The sequence below is a fragment of the Petaurus breviceps genome, unplaced genomic scaffold (assembly GCF_028583685.1).
Source record: "Petaurus breviceps papuanus isolate PSGF00001 unplaced genomic scaffold, PetGlider_PUasm1.0 37, whole genome shotgun sequence".
NCBI lineage: Eukaryota > Metazoa > Chordata > Mammalia > Diprotodontia > Petauridae > Petaurus > Petaurus breviceps.
This window is the reverse complement of record NW_027186296.1, coordinates 671,517-686,466: the sequence shown is the minus strand read 5'-3', so window position 1 is coordinate 686,466 and position 14,950 is coordinate 671,517.

Sequence of the window (14,950 nt, the reverse complement as noted above, 5' to 3'; positions counted from 1 at the left end):
TATCTGATCAAAGGAATATATGATAAACAAATTTTACTAGTGGGGAGGTTAGAAAGAGAAGCTCTTGCGGGTTTGGCCAAAGAAACTTATTCTGGGATATAAAGCTACAATGAGGCCCCAAGTTGCCAGGGCATAGCATCAGAGTTCTTGGTGCTTGAGTATATGCTAGGATTTAAAAAGGACTTAAGGAAAAGATAGAGGAAATGGGACAAAGGGAAGGAATGGTAAGGCTTAAGAAAGTACAACATGGGATGGATACAAACTTCTACTTCACAAAGATGCCTCTATTTGCATTTGAGTGCATTTGCGGAAGGGACCATTATGTGCCATAAGAAAATATACAAATATGAATATAGATGATAAAATCAATTTGTATGGACTCCAGGCTTGTAATTCTGATAATTTAATAGACTTCAATTATTTCCTGTTTTGAAAACTGCACATTTTAGAGAGACTTATAAAATTCAACATGACCTAAAGTTGCAAATGAAACATCATTAGTGCTATGCAAATTGTATCATAGTATCTAAGAAAGAGAATGTTTCAGTATTTTCTCTTACATGGCTACTGTGGAAGACTACCAGCTGATTTCTTAATACTCGATACCATATATTTTATAGCTAACATAAGACTATTCAACATACTATCATAAAATGAACATATTATTTTTTTAACTAAACATTTGTCTATGACAAATGGGTAACTTACTAATTCATGTTTAAAACACCAAGTCCTTTATTTGTTTTTGTTGTTGTTGTTGTTGTTGTTGTTGTTGTTTTTTGCCTTTTGGAGGGCAATTGGAGTTAAGTAACTTGCCCAAGAATACACAGCTAGTATTTTGTGTGGGTGTTAAGTGTCTCAGGCCGGAGCCGAACTCGGGTCCTCCCGACTCCAGGGCTGGTGCTTTACTCACTGCACCACCTAGCCTCCCCTAAAACATCAAGTCCTTTAAAAGAAATTGAGATTTACTTCTCTAGACAGGTAAAATTATTAATAAACAAGTCCTTACTTTCTTCTGTTTGATTGTAGGCCTGATACTTTTTAAACTGAGAAGCAGGTAAATGTTATTTGTAATTTTATTCATAACAATATTTTTCATAAATATCGTCACTTTATTTTTCAGGATAAAAGTATGAATTGAACATTTGCATTGCTTTCTTTAGGTTATTCAACTTTTCAAAAAATATTCCCCAAATATGAGAGTTTCAGGGGGATTTTTAAAAACCATATATTCATTATTTATTTATTTTAGTGTTCTTTGTAAAAAATATTTTTTTTTTAGTTTTAATCATTTTTCTTCCTCTAGTCCCTCCAACATTCAATGAGAAGGAAAGCATTAAGATATCAATTATACATGTAAATTCATGCAAAACATTTATACAGTAGCCATGTTGCTAAAAAAAAGAGCAAGAAAAGTGAAGTGAAAAAATATGATTCAATCTGCACTCAGACTTTATCCATTCTCTCTTTGGAAGTTGATAGTACTTTTTAAAGTCCACTGGAAATGTCTTGGATCACTGTATTGATCAGAGTAGCTAGGTCTTTCCCACTTGATCATCAAAATTATAGAATTGTTGTCACTGTGTATAATGTTCTCCTGGTTCTGCTCACTTCACTTTGTATATGTTCACATTAGTCTTCCCAGGTTTTTCTGAAGCTATTGTGTTCATTTCTTATAGCACAATAGTATTCTGTCACAATCAGGTACCATGATTTGTTCAGCCATTCCTCAATTGATGGACATCGCTGAAGAGTCCAGTTCTTTGCCACTACAAAAAGAGCTGCTATAAATAGTTTTGTGCATATAGATCCTTTCCTCACCTTCCTTTGTTTTTTCTTTTGTCTCTTTAGGATATATACCTACTTGTGGTTTTACTGGGTCAAAGGATATGTAGAGTTTTATACCCCTTTGGTTATAATTCCAAATTATGCTCCAGAAATGTTGGACTAGTTCATACTCTACTAACAATGCATTAGTATCCCACTTTTTCAACATCCCCTCCAGCATCTGTCATTTTTCATTTTTTTTCAAGTTAGCCAGCCTGATGGGTGAAGGTGTTTTTATTATTTGCATTTCTCTAATCAATAATTATTTAGAGCATTTTATGTGACTATTGATAGCTTTGATTTCTTCTGAAAATTACCTGTTTTTATCTTTTGACAATTTAGCAATTGGGGAATGACTTATTTTTTTTTAAATAAATTTAACCCAGTTCTTTATATATTTGAAAAATGAGACCTTTACCAGGAAAAAATTTCCCCTCAGTTTCCTGCTTTCCTTCTAATCTCAGCTGCATTGCTTTAGGTTGTGGAAAACCTTTCATGGAATCAAAATTATCCATTTTACTTCCTGTGATCCTCTCTGTCACTTATTTGATCACAAATCCTTCCCATATCTATAGTTATAACAGATAAAAATTATCCTGACTTCCTAATTTATGATGTCATACTTTATGTCTAAACCATGTACCTATTTTGACCTTGTTTTGATATACAGTGTGAGATGCTGGTCAATACCTAGTTTTTGCCAAACTGTTTTCTAGTTTTCCCAGTAAATTTTGTCAAATAGTAAATTCTTACCACCAAAACTTGGATTCTTTTGGTTTACTTGGATGCTTTTGTTTTTTCTTTTAGTATTATTATTATTTTACTTTTTGTATTCATTATTTAAATTTCCCCCAGTTACATGTAAAAACAATTTTTAACATTTGTTTTTAAAACTTTGATTTCCAAATTCTCTCCCTTCCCTCCTCACCCCCTCCCCCACATTGAGAAGGCCAGCAATGCCATATAGGTTATATATGTGTAGTCATTCAAAACATATACATTAATAGTCATGTTGTGAAAGAAAACATAGACCAAAAAAACTACCACAAAAATAAAGTGGAAAAAAGTAACTTCAATCAGTATTCAGACACCATCAGTTCTCTCTACCAAAGTAGATCTGCATTATTTCTACAATTTATCATCTTAGACAATTCTCTAAGGCACTGAGGGATTAAATGATTTTCTTAGGGTTACGAAGTCATTATTTTAGTGGTAAGAATTGAACCCATATCTTTCTGACACTGAGGTTAGGTCTGTAGACACTATATCATGCTGTCTCTCATTTTACAAATGAAGAAACTGAGGCTCAAAAATAATTCAACTTATCTAAGGTCATGTAGGTAGTATGCTTCAAAGGTGGGATTTGAGGTCATTTGATTCCACAGTCAATTATTTTCCATTGTATTAATTTGCTTCCCCATTATTCCATGTGAAATAGGAACATTTTGGTTTTTCATTTAATTGATCACAAAGATCTTCAGATATAGGGACAATTCCATTTTCACTATATTATCTGCAAGTGGAAGTGGAACCATTAAAAGCCTTTTTTGAAAAATTTTACTCTTTAGGAATAGCATTGACCTGATTATCAATACCTACATTTTCACCAGATATTTCTTCTATAGAGTAAAGCTTTTTATACTTAGCAATTCTATAAGCAAACTTAGAAGCAATAAATCTTTTTGATAACAATAAACTTTGTCGGGGGGCAGAGATTGTTTTTTCTTATTAAAAGCATCTAATTTTTATCTGAAAAAAAGAAACTCTTTTATTTCCCACATATGCATGTGCACATTCAAGATGTCACTTTAGTTTGTTAAGTTTCATATTATCTGCAGATAAAGTATTTGAACAAAGCAAATTCTATTTTTAAAATTTCTTTGTTTCCATCAATAACAGCATTTGTGAGTGCCAATGATAAATATAGTGGATCATATTTCCTGAATTTGGGCTTGTTATTTTGTATTTTTTTAATCTTCACTACTTAAACAGTCTCTATTTTTCCTTTTTAACTACTTTCATTTGCTCCAGTAGACTTTCTCTTCAAATTGCTATGATTTATCCATAACAAAGAGCCTTTTCATAATTTAGAAAATTCCCCAAGGAATGTGAAGGTGCCTTATATTAACTCCAGCATGAGATGTAGGAGCTTGGAAGAGTGGAAAGAATGCTGAATTTGGAATCAGAGAGCCTGCTTTCAATTCCTGGGTTTCACAAATATTCTTTCACTTAAAGTTAGCCAATAAAATTACAAATAATTAAATTGAATAGTTGAACATTTTAAATATTATCTATAAACCTTCTACAGTTATTTCATATTTTAAAAGGTTTAGGTTTAGGATAAATAAACATTTTATATACTACTTATTCAACTGAATGACATTTAGAAATATAACAGTGATGGTAAGCTTAGCTTCCACACCAAGGTTGTTTAACTTTGAGTTTACACATTTCATGTTTTTATGTAGCAAGCAATGTGACAACACAACTCATCTGTCCCTATTTTTACTGACAGTGATGGTGACAAATTGTGTCTGAGTCAAGATTGAACACTGACTGGCTCAAAACTGGCCTCCTTTGCACATCCCATATTAAGTAATTACTACACTACATTCAATGTTGGATAGAATTTCATGTGTTACTTTTGCTTTTGTTCACTTGGATTTAAACTTTACTGTCATCCCCCCAAATGGATAAATTTACACAAGAGTTGTATTAAAACATTCTATCATTTTGATCACTGTTTCTTATTCCTCTTATCCTAGGAATGTCTCATATCCCCATCTTACCATTCATTCTCTTCATCACAGTTTCTTAAAATTTTATTAAATGAATTTAGAAAAAGAAACATTCAAGTCATGTCCATTACAGACCTTGGTTATTTGGTTTATCCTATTTGGTTTAGCTAGGTAGGGCAGAAAACTAATAATAGTATTGTGTAACTTTATCCCTTTTGATATATATTGTGACATTACCTAAATTTAACTAACTGAACATAACTTCTGGTCAACTTTATCCACTATTCAAAGGTTTTAACCATTAGAAAGCAAATTGGGGTATTTGAAATAGGATATTGACATTTTTCCCCCTCTATACCAACATAAAATGAAGGTTATATCTACCTATACTCAATATAGCAGGGATAAAGAAATAGCCTTTTGTAACTTAGAAAATTCCCCAAGGAATTTTAAGGCAGTTTATATTATCTCTATCCGAGATGTAGGAGCATAGAATAATGTAAATACTGTTGGATTTGGAATCAGAGAACTTGGTTTCAATTCCTGACTTTAAGAAATAGGAGTTATGTGAGAAGTCACTTGACCTTTGTTCCATTATTTTATTACATTATTATTCCGTATATATTCCATTATTTCCCATCTGTAAAATAGAAGAGTTAGATTAGATGATCTCTAAGTTCTCTTCAGTTAAGTTCTATATTTGTCATCTAACTATTCAGTGGTAAATACCTTGAATAATAGAGAAAGCTCATCAAAGGTCTAGAAAAAAAAACCTGAGTATAAATAAACTTCTTTAATAAAAGTATTTTTAAAATCTTTGGTCAAAGTTGCTTATACTAATGGTTTGTTGAAGAATTAATGTGAGGCACCAGTAGTGAAAATCTCAGTGGATATAATAAAGGACAGAACTGGGCTTGTATATTTGACCTCCTCTAAGTCTTCTAGACTGTAATGGATTGGAAGAAATCATTTGTTGTCAATGACTGTGTGCTCTAGCCAAAAGAAGAAATTCAGTCTTCAAGGATGCAAGTATTCAGTCTTCAGGGATGCAAGTCTTCTAAACCAAATTAAACCAATGGCCACTGGCAAAGGAAGTCTCTCTCTCTCTAAGATATTCCATTATTAGAACAAGAAAAGTAGAGATTGTGTGTGAAAACCATGAAAAAATTATTTGCAAGTAAAAGGTAAAAATATATCAAGTCAAAATATAAATACATGATCAAGCCTTATCTATAGTGCCTAATCTAAAATGAAATAGATGCCCCACAGGCAGAAATGTTAGTGCATAAAGTTCCTTGAGTCAATAATATAGTAGCAACTCCTCTATGTCACTGAAGTCTCAGAAAAGTGGATTAGTAGGGAAATAAAGAGGAGATGAAGGTCAAATTTCAGCCAATCACTTTGGTAAGTGAAGGGAGAGGGAAAAAAAAGACATCATCAGAAAGGTAATATGTGCGAGAAATAGTTTTTTGGGTTTTTTTTTTGCTATCTTTACATGAGCTCAGAGAAACTGTAGATTGAACAGTTGAATGGATGACCATCTGATCAAAAAAAAATGGAGCTAAAGACTTCAGCAGACAGAATCAATGAATCTTAAGAAGCCACACTTTCTACATGAAATAGAAGAAATATATGTATATGTGTGTGTATGTGACATCCTTTGATAACATCCCTCAGATATCAGATAGCTATGATTATTGATTGACCAAATGACTAGCGCAGTTTTACAGGAACCAAAGAGAAATTTCAAAGACATAATTTAAAAAAATGAAATCATGGAAACACAAAGTACCTTACTTAGAGAAAAAGTGTGATTTCAAAAAAAGAGTCCCTGAAGGTCCAAGAATTGGTATCTTTTTGTGGAAAATATTATGAAGCAATTGCGTAAGACATATTTAGGGAGTGATGCAAATGAATTATGTTTTATATATTGCTTGATAGCACAACCACGGAGGGTGTAGTTAGCAACACTTTAAGCATGTTATGTGTCACATACATTGCGATTATTGATTTACATAAGTATTGCAAGTTCTTCACTAACGTAACAGATTTTAGCTTGAAAGGACGATAAACTGAGAAGATTGCTATAGCTTAAATTTGGCAGCTGGTGAGGAGATGAATGCCAAGTAAAAAGAGAGGACAGGAGGTTCCTGCTGTTTCTGCAGGGGAGCATCCCTGGGCGAGACATCTGCTGTTGAAACATCAAAACACATTTCATCGGGTGATGCTCTACAGATACATAATCCAAATTTCTTCGATTGTAAACTTGTTTGGCAAAAGTAAAAGACTCAACCTTTATATTTCCGATTTCTAAAAAAAATGATTATTGCTGCTCGTTAACACTTTGATGTTTTCCTAAATGAATTTCTTATGCCTTTGACTTAGATTCACCTTTTCCTAAATTTTCTTCTGTAGGTTCATTTCCCATACCTCATATTTTTCTTGGTTTTCACTTATACAAACATGTGGTATCTCCTTCAGGGACTGGATGACCTAGATGCTTTGGGACTATTAGAAGCAGTCACGAATAATCACTATATATCAATTGAACACATACCACGGGTAAGTTTCTTCAAATGTAAAATGGGTATGTTGAACTAGAGAGATGATCTCTAAGTTTTTTCCAACTCTTGGTCCTTTGAAATTTTGACATCATAGATTTACTTTTTTTTTAAGTGCTCCTCATTGGACCTCCTATTAAAGGCTTGCTCCAAGTCTGTGAGGTGCCCCAAGCATTTCGAAGGACAGGTGGGAAACAAGTATTTATTAAGTGCTTATTATGTTCTGGGCATTGTACTAAGCACTAAGAATGCAAATATAAGCAAAGAAGAAACACAATTCTCGTCCTCAAAAAACCGACATTCTAATAGGGAAAGACAAAACACAAAAGAGAACTAAAGAGGGGAGACAGACAATGAAAGGATCAATGTACCCATAGAATGGTACAGTGTAGATGTCCAGAAAGGCAGTGGTAAAAGGTCTGAAAAGGCCTTCACTTGGTGCTTCCATTTTCTTTCTTCATTCTCTTCTTATATATATTCACTGGTTTCTGATTTCACCAGTGAGTGAAAATTCTTTGCCAAAATTCCAAAATTAAAAGACTAATTGGCCTCTTAGTCATAAAATTAAATGCCATCTTCTCAATCTTCATCCTTCTTGACCATTTTGTAGCCTATGCCAATTCTGTTCACTTTCTTCTTGATACTCCATTCTCTCTTAAGTTCTCACGACTCTGTTCTGTCCTAGCTCTCTTCCCATCTGTCAGACCACTTGTTTTCATTCTCTTTTGCTGGTTCTTCATTCAGGGCACACCTAGTAGTCCCTGTCCTGTGTCCTCTTCTCTTCTCTTATATATCGTTTCACTTGATCTGGTGAGTTATCATGGATTCAAGGGTCACCTTTATGGGAATGATACCTGGGTCTACTTATCCAGCCCTAACCTCCAGCTGCCTATTAGGCATCTTTATTTTTTTAAGGAACAATTGTGTTTTTATTTTGACATGTTTGTTTCTGCCTGATATAGATACAGATCTAAGAAAGAGTATTAGTTGTGGTTCTTTTCATATTTTTAGGTCTGCTAGGCTTTTTTATTTGAGGTTCTGAATTCCAAATTCTATCCCTCCCTTCCCGAGAAGGTAAGTAATGAGATATAGCTTATACATGTGCTTTTATGTCAAACATTTCCCTATTAATCATTTTGGATAAGAGGACTTGAATAAGAGAAAAAAATGAAAGAAAGTGAAAAATAGCATGCTTCAGTTTGTATTGAATCAATATCAGTTCTTTCTCTGGAGGCATCATTAGTCCTTTGGGATTGTTTTGGATCTTTGTATTGCTGAAAATAGCTAAGTCATTCACAGTTCTTCATCTGATATTGCTGTTACCATGAAAAATGTTCTCTTGGTTCTGTTCACTTCACTATGCATTAATTCACATAAGTTTTTCCAGGTTTTTCTAAAATCATTACTCTTGTCATTTCTTATACCACAATAATATTCCATTACAATAATATACCGCAGCTTATTTAGTCATTTCCCAATTGATGGGCATCCCTTTGATTTCCAACTCTGGGCCAACACAAAAAGAGTTGCAATATATATATATATATATATATATATTTTTTGTACAAATAGGTCCTTTCCCCTTTTGGGGATGTCTCATAGACTTAGCAGTCATCTTGCTGGATATGGGTATGGACAGTTTTATAGCCCTTCGGCCATAGTTTCAAATTGCTCTCCAAAATGGATGGATCAGTTCACAACTCCAGCAAAAGTACATTAGTGTCTCAGTTTTTCCTCATCCCCTCCTACATCAATTTTCAGTTTTTGTCATATTAGCCAATCTGATAGGTGTGAGGTGGTGTATCAGAGTTGTTTTAATTTGCATTTCTTTGATTAATGCTCTGATTTAGACCATTTTTTCATATGACTATAGATAGCTCTGATTTTTTTTTGTCTAAAAATAGCCTGTTCATAGCCTTTGACCACACATCAATTGGGGAAAGGGTTATATTTTTATAAACTTGACTTAGTTCTCTATATATTTGAAGAATGAAACAAAATTCCCTCCGCCCCCCAGTTTTCTGCTTTCCTTATAATTTTGGTTGCATTGGTTTTGTTTGGGTTAAAACTTCTAAATTTTATTGAACCAAAATGACCTATTTTACATTTTGTAATGATCTCTGTATCTTCTTTGGTCCTAAATTCTTCCCTTATTCATAAATCTGAAATATAAACTATTCCATGCTGTCTTAATTTACTTATGACATCATGCATTATGTGTAAATCATGTATCCATTTTGACCTTATCTTGCTATATGGTGTGAAATGTTGATCAATACTTAAATCTAAAATTTGATCTCCAAATAAGAGACGTAAGGGAAGCATTAAAAGGTAAAAAAAAAAAAAACATGAAAGAGAAAGCAAGAAATTCAATAATGTTAAACTTTTTATGTTTCTATAGGGCAAGATAATATTTGTTACTCTTAAAACTTTATTACTATAATAGCGATTAGAAGGAGTAAACATAGACACAGAGTGTGGTATAAGGTGACTTTGTGTAATGGGAATGCAAATTTGGAAGATCTTCCCTGCCCCTAGGCTAAAGTGCACCTGAAGCCTGGGGAGGGAGGCTTGTTTTTCAGTAGATACTTCTTGATTGGCCAGTGAGTCAATAAGGTTGTTACATTCTCTGAGCCAGGAGAAGGCTATATAAGCCCTGATGTGTAACTTTGTTTTGGGACTCACTTTGTGAAGTGTTCTGTGATTTGATCTGAATTCTGGGAAGCCATTGTTGAGAGTCCGCAGGCTTTGAAGGAGCCCAGATGTTGAAACCCAGATGTTGACTGGTGTGGATGTAATGGTTGGACAGTTTGAAATCTGTCTACTTGATCTGTCTCTGTCTTGATAATTCTGCCTGTATACTTTGAAGTTCGGGGTGCCGACCTCTTTCCCCTGAACAAGGTAAACGATATATATCTGACTGATTAAAGTAAGCTTGTTAACCCATTTTGAGTTGCTTTCCTTTAACAAAGCAGATCCAAGAACCTGTGTTGGCAGACACCCTGGGGAAGCCGGGATGCTTGCTGTTACACTTTGAGGGATGATACCCCAAAAACAAAATAAAGGAACGAGAAATAAAATTGCACTGGAAGAAAAAGGAGGGGGGAGATTGAGTTGGGTAAATTATCGCACATAAAAGAGGCATGAAAGAACTATTACAATAGAAGGAAAATGTGTGTGTGTGGGGGGGTGCGAGGTTTGGTGAGTAAAGCTTAAACCTTACACTTATCAAAATTTTGTATCTATTGATATAATCATATGATTTCTATAGGTTTTGCTATTGATATGGTTAATTATGCTGAAAGTTTTCCTAATATTGAACAAGACCTGCATTCCTAGTATAAATCCCACCTGGTGATAGCATATGATCATATTTGATATGTTGTTGTAATCTCTTTGCTGTTATTTTATTTTAATTTTGTGCATCAATATTCATTAGAGAAATTCGTCTATAATGTTGTTTCTCTGTTTTGGCTCTTCCTGGTTCTTCCAGCATCATATTTGCATCATAAAAGGAATTTGGTAGGATTCCTTTGCTTATTTTTCCAAATAGTTTATATAGTACTGGAATTAATTGTTCTTTAAATGTTTGATAGAATTTGCTTTTGCATCCATCTAGTCCTGGGTCTTTTTACTTTGGCAGTTCATTGACGGCTTGTTCAAATTCTTTTTCTAAGATTGCGTTAAGTACTTTATTTTTTCATCTCGATCTGAGTAATTTATATTTTTATAGATACTCATTCATTTCTTTTAGGTTGTAAAATTTATTGGCATAAAATTGAGCATGATAGCTCCTAATAACTGATAATTTCCTCTTCATTTGGTGGTGAATTCACCCTTTTTAATTTTTCGCACTAGTAATTTGGTTTTCTTTTTTCCTTTTTGTAAATTGATTTAACCAAATGCTTTATCTAGTTTATTGTTTTTTTTTTCATAAAACCAGTTTCTAGTTTTATTTATTAGTTCAATGGTTTTCTTGCTTTCAATTTTATTAATCTCTCCTTTGATTTTCAGGATTTCCAATTTGGTGTTTAATTGGGGAATTTTAATTTATTCTTTTCTAGTGTTTTTTTTAATTGCATACCCAATACATTGATCTGCTTTTTCTCTGTTTTATTGATGTAAGTAATTAGGGAGACAAATTTTCCCCAAGTATAATTTTGGTTGCATCTTGTATATTTTTCTATGTTGTCTCACTGCTGTAATTTTCTTCAATGAAATCATCAATTATTTCTATGATTTGTTCTTTGACTCACTTTTAAAAAAGGATTTATTATTTAATTTCCAATTAATTTTTAATTTCCCTTTCCATTGTCCACTATTGAATATAATTCTGTTGTATTATGATCTGAAAAGGACGTGTTTACTATTTCTGCTTTTCTGCACTTGATTGTGAGGTTTTTAGGTCTTAATATATTGTCAATTTTGTGTAGGTGTCATATACTGCTGAGAAAAAGGCATATTCCTTTCTTTTCCGTTCATTTTTATACAGATACCTATCACATTTAACCTTTCCAGAATTTTATTTAATCTTTTATCTTCTTTCTCATTTTTTGGTTAGATTTATCTAGCTCTGAGAGGTGAAAGTTGAGGTACCCTATTCATATTGTTTTATTATCTATTTCCCCCTATAACTTATTCAACTTCTCCTTCAAAAATTTAGATGCTATACCATTTATTGAATATATGTTTAGTATTAATATTATTTCATTGCCTATGGTACCTTTCAGCAAGATATAATTTCCTTATTGATTTTAGTTAGATCTATTTTTGCTTTTCCTTTGTCTGAAATCATAATTGCTACCCCTGCTTTCTTTGCTTCAGCTGAAATAGATTCTATTCCAGCTCTTTACTTTCACCCTGTGTGTATCTCACTACTTAAAATATATTTCTTGTAAACAATATAGTGTAGGATTCTGGTTTTTAATCCATTCTGCTGCCCACTTCCATTTTATGGTGAGGTTTTTTTTTTTTCAATTTTAGGGTGATTCCATCCCATTCACATTTATAGTTATGATAACTGTGTATTTCCCTCCATGCTATCCCCTGCTTTCTTAGCCTCCATCTTTTCTCTCCTCACAAGTGTTTTTGCTTCTGATCACCTCCTTCCCCAATATGCTATCCCTTTTATCAGTCTCCCCCTCCCCCTTCTATTATCCCTATCCCCCCCCCTTTTTTTAAGCTCTTTGTGGGGAGGTTCTGTAATTTTTTTTAAAGTAATTGGGGTTAAGTAACTTGCTCAAGGTTACACGGTCAGTTATTTCTGGGTGTGGTGCTAAGTATCTAAGTCCGGATTCGATCCCCAGGATATCCAGACACTGGGACCGGTGCTCTTACTCACTGTGCTACCTGGCCGCACCTATACCTATCCCTTTTTGCTTCCTTATAAAATAAGATAAATTTCTGTATCCAACTGAGCATGTATGTTATTCCCTCTGTGAGCCAATTTTGATGAGAATAAGGTTTAATCTTTGCCCACTAAGCCCCCATTTTTCCCTCCATTATAATAGCTCTTTCATGTTTCTTTTATGTGAGACAATTTACCTCACACAATCTTCCCCCTCCTCCCTCCTTCTTCCTACAATTTTCTTTCTCATTCCTTCATTTTGTTTTATTTTGTTTTGGTATCATCCCATCAAAGTCACCTTATATTCACTCTCTCTGTCTCTGTCTCTCTTTCTCATCTTTACATATTTCCCTTGAGTCTTTTATTTGGAGGTCAAATTTTTGATTCAGCCCTAGTCTTTTAATTAGGAATGTTTGAAAGTCCTCTATTTAATTATATATCCATTTGTTTTACCTGAAAGATTATATTTGATTTTATGGATAGGTGATTCTTGGTTGTAATCCTAACTCATTTGCCCTCTGGTATATCATATTCTAAACCCTCTGGTTCTTTAATGTGGAATCCACCAAACCTGTGTAATCCTGACTCCATAATATTTGAACTATTTCTTTTTTGACTGCTTCCAATACTTACTACTTGATCTCTGAGTGCTGGAATTTGGTTATGATATTCCTGGGAGTTTTCATTTTGGGATCTCTTTCAGTGGAATCTTTCAATTTCTATTTTGCCCTCTGGTTCTAATATAACAGGGCAGTTTCCTTTGATAATTTCTTGAAAGATGTCCAGGTTTTTGGTTTTTTTTTTTATCACGGCTTTCGGTTAGTTCAATAATCCTTATATTTTTTTTATCCTGGATCTATTTGCTAGGTCTGTTGTTTTTCCCATGAGAAATTTCACATTTTCTATTTTTTTTTAACTTTAAAAATTTTCTTTCATGGTATTTTCATGAGTCATAGAGCAATTTGTTTCCACTTGTTCAATTCTAATTTTTAAGGAATTATTTTCTTCAGTGAGTTTTCTTACTTTCTTTTCCATTTAGCCAACTCTATTTTTTAGAGAGTTATTTTCCTCAATGAATTTTTTGTATATATTTTTCCATGCTATTTTTCATGATTCTCTTGCATTACTCTCATTTCTTTTCCCAATCTTTCTTCTGCTTCTCTAATTTGCTTTATTTTTTCTTTTTGGAGGGGGGGTGAAGAGGAGGGCAATTGGGGTTAAGTGACTTACCCAAGGTCACACGCCTAGTTTTGTGTGTGTGTGTGTTAAGTGTCTGAGGCCGGATTTGAACTCAGGTCCTCCTGACTCCAGGGCCAGTGATCTGTGCACTGTGCCACCTATCTGCCCCCTAATTTTCTTTTTTAAATCCTTTTTTAAACTCTTCCTTTTTGGGTCACATTATACATTTTGACAGTACTGTCCTGTTCTAGGTTTGTGCCTCAATCCTCCCTGCCATCACAGAATCTTTCCGGAGTATTCTTTCTTTTTGTTTTATTATTTTGCTAATTTTTCTTTCTTTCTGCCTTTTTTGTGACTGGGTATTTTTATATGAGAGGTGGGCTCTGGTCCTTAGCTTTTTGAGCTGGGGGTTTGGGTCTTACTGCTGGCTTTCACTGGGCTTCAGGGCTTAGCTGCTTGCTTTCTCTGAGGCCCACGTTTCCCTTCTGGCTTGTACAAGGGGGTGGGACCTCCCCATTGGCCTCCCCTGGGTGTGGGGTTTAGGGGCTAGCCTGCTACAGGGGTGGGGCCTTGCTGCTGCGTTGCTATGGAAACAGGACCTCTCTTCTGGCAGGCCCTGGAGGAGTAATTTTGTTTCTGATCTGTCCCAGAGGAGGGCCTCTGCTACTGGGCTGCTATGGAAACAGGGTCTCTCTGTTGGTCGTTCCAGGTATAGGGTTTCACTAACTGCCAAACTAGGATGTGACTTCACTACTGGTCAGCAATGGGGTCAAGATCTCACTGGTGGCTTGTGCTGGGGTTAGAGTCACTGGAGTGAGGCCTTGCTGTGTTGCACAGACTGCTCACTTGCCTAGGGGTCTGCCGATTTGCAGGAGGTTGGGGCCTCACTGGTGGATTGCCCCAGGCTTGGAGCCTTTCTGCAGGCCCCTTTCTGTAAGCCTGGCTGCTGCTGTTCTGGTACCCCAGTGAGATAGACCTTTCCTGCCAGGCTGGCAAGCCACTTCCCTGTTCCCAGATCAACCCTGAGGTGGTTTTCCAGTTGCCTTGAGAGGAACTTGAGAGGACTTCAGAGGGTTCCCTCCTCACTCTGCCATCTTGGCACGGGAAGTCCCTATTAGACATTTTTAATTGTATGTCCCGCGGGCTACTTAAACTCAGCATATTCAAAATGTAACTCTTCTTAATTTTCCTATTATTGCTGAATGGCTCCATGTTTCTCCCAGTCACCTACCCTCGCAGATAGATGTCATCTCTGACCTCACTTTCACATCCTCTATCCCACTTAGGGAACCTGTGAC